The following is a 2,757-nucleotide window of genomic DNA, read 5'->3' as shown; positions in this document are numbered from 1 at the left end:
TGTGATATTTTTTTCTTTTATCTCTGACGAGTTCGCAAAGTGTATACTTCGATTTGAATCAATTTGTGAAAGGTGTTTTGTCTATGTTATGTTCAGCCATTAATTAAAGCACCGTCTGTATTTTTGTGGTTAGGGACAGACAGACAGACAAACAGAATGTATTTGAGCATGTCTATCTGTCTGTCTGAGTTAGATAATACAGAATTCCCTAACCTCAGAAACATAGACAGGGTATGTATGAATGGATAAATATTAGGCTGAGTATCAGTTGAATATAAATTTCATAAATTGCATAATAATATATATATATATATATATATATATATATATATATATATATATATATATATATATATATATATATATTATTCAAGGACCTTTTTCTAAAGACTGCTCTATTTCCAGTAACAGGGAAATGGGGTTTCCTTTGGAGAGCGAGAGAAGTGTTTTTGACGATCCTGTAAAAGGAGGTAAAGAAAAAAAGAAGAAATCGTTATTCGTTGCATGTCTGTGTCTCTCTAGTCTACAAAAACATAGAATTCTTTTACTTCGGAAATGTAAAACAAAAAGAGTTTTCGTGGCCAGCAGAATATAACGAAAAACACAGGTTCACGAATTTCTTAAAATCGGTACAGATGATTCCTGAGAACCTTGGCAAGTTTACATTACCCTGATGTTTGAAATGGGGGGAAATATATATCAGGTCAGGTTTTGAAATTAATGAGAGTTGTGTAAATCAATTATCCTCGGTCAGACTGTCCATTAAGAGTTCACTTAATTCCCAAGATGGATAGGAAAAAATGTGTGAGTAAAGATATCTTTCTCTATTTCGTAGAACTGAATTAAGTTTTTCATACGTTAGATATATTACAGTAGTGCTCCAACTCTGTGTATGATATTTTTCGGTAAATTCCCCCAATATTTTCTCATTATTTTACATACTTTTCTTTTACAGATCACTGAAAAGTCCCAGGCCTTGTTTTGCTTTGTAAGTCTGCGTCATACCGCTTTTATCTACTGTCAAAACTTTTGGCTAGAAAATGATGTTTTCTGATATACGATTTAATGCTGCAATTTGAAGACTGAGTTCATTATTCAAGTTTGTGCATCTTAATGATGACTTTTGGCCGTCAAGTTGCTAATATCTTCTTAGAAGTTACGTGATGACTGGCCTTTAATTGATGTATATGGAAGAGAAAATATATATGTATGTGCTACTCAAGTCATTATGGATAGATACTGAACCTACAAAAGTAATACATGCTTTTATATACATTATACCCTTCACGCCTTGGGGTTTGAGAGGTGGTAGAGGGGGACAGACTGCTTGTACGTACCCTCCATCCCCCCCTCCTACCATCCACTGCCCCTCTTCCACACCCCCTTAGGGTAGAGAGGGGAGAGGTGAGGGGGGAGGAGGGTAGGTTTAGAGGGGTTTGTGGCTCGGCGCGGGCTACGCTGGTTCAGTTGGTGGCTGGCCTTGGTCGGGGGAAGAGGTGGCGAGCGGCCGGTGAGTTCTCCCGTGTAAGACACGTGCTTCGCCCCTTTGGTTGTGCGTTGGCGAGGTTGTGCGTTCGTGAGAGGAGGAGGGGTGGCCACCTGCCCTCCTCGTCTCTCTCCACTCGCAGTCCACTGACACTTCCTTTTGTGTGTGTGTGCGTGCGCGTGTGATCGTCTTTCTAATTATGCCATTAGTGTGTCTGTTTTAAGAGGTGGTGGTGGGGGTGTTGGAGGGAGGGAGAGGTGTGGCGCAAGATAACAACACCCGTGTGTATATGTGTGTGTGTGTCTTCGTGACCCATGTCCATGTCCGGAGGGCTGCCGTGTGTTGGTGGTAGTAGTGGTGCTTTTGGCAACGTTATCTGTGGCCTGACGTTGCCTTTGCTTGTTGCTCTGTGTGTGTGTGCGTGTCCTTGGAAGCATGCTTGTCGTGTGTGATCTGCACGTGGGCCGTGGCCCGTACTTTGCCAGAGCGCTTCTCCGTACGTCGCGTCGTGTTTCCCTCCGTGCGTGCCCTGTGTCTGTCCGTGATTTGCACGTTAGCGTGCATGGTTCTCCTATAGCGTGGCTCCCCTGTACGTGGTACGAGTCATGGTTACGTCCGTATGTCATTGCAGTCATCCTGTGCGTCCTTATCTGTGTACGTATTTTCTAAACTAGGTCCTCTTCCTTCAGTCTGCATCAACGTGTAAGTGTAAGATCTTCGTATCTTTTTTTTTTTGGGGGGGAGGGATTCATTCGTACATGTGTGTCTTGAACCTACGTACGAATTTCGTAGATTTTCTTATGTACATCTATCAAATTTGCTGTGTGCATATTTTCCATCTAGTATGATCTAGTGAAACGTACGAAGAAAAATAGTGTCCGTACTGTGAGTGGTAAATTGATCAGTGCTGTCCACACACTGTGATCATTCGACAGCGTCCAGATATGTGATAACCAGTTTCAGTATATCTAAACCCGTTTCTAGTTATTTTCTTGAATCTGTAACCACACCCATGCTCCCAATTCTTAGAAATATTCATGGTGTCCAAAGCTACGCTACTGCCAGTAGCAGGGTAATGCTGGATGCCTTTAAAAACCAAAAGTCCCTTTGACGAGACTGTAATCCCAGTGGTATATTGTCCCGACAAAGATGACTTTTCCTTCGCTGTGTGACTTCAGGCAAGACGGAGCTCGGTGAAGCTTTGTGGTCGTATACGTGTGAGCGATATACTCGTATTGCAATCAGTCATATTTGAATATACTAGTGTACTG

The 2,757-nt window shown here is 42.0% G+C and overlaps 1 pseudogene; it reads left to right on the top strand.

The window, feature by feature from the left end:
* Positions 1-1,445: 1,445 nt before the first annotated feature.
* LOC139759925 (uncharacterized) overlaps positions 1,446-2,757 on the top strand; it is a 104,805-nt pseudogene continuing 103,493 nt past the window's right edge.

The sequence above is a fragment of the Panulirus ornatus genome, chromosome 34, assembly GCF_036320965.1.
Source record: "Panulirus ornatus isolate Po-2019 chromosome 34, ASM3632096v1, whole genome shotgun sequence".
Lineage (NCBI taxonomy): Eukaryota > Metazoa > Arthropoda > Malacostraca > Decapoda > Palinuridae > Panulirus > Panulirus ornatus.
Note: the sequence above shows the minus strand (reverse complement) of the source record. Positions and strands in the feature narration are given on the sequence as shown.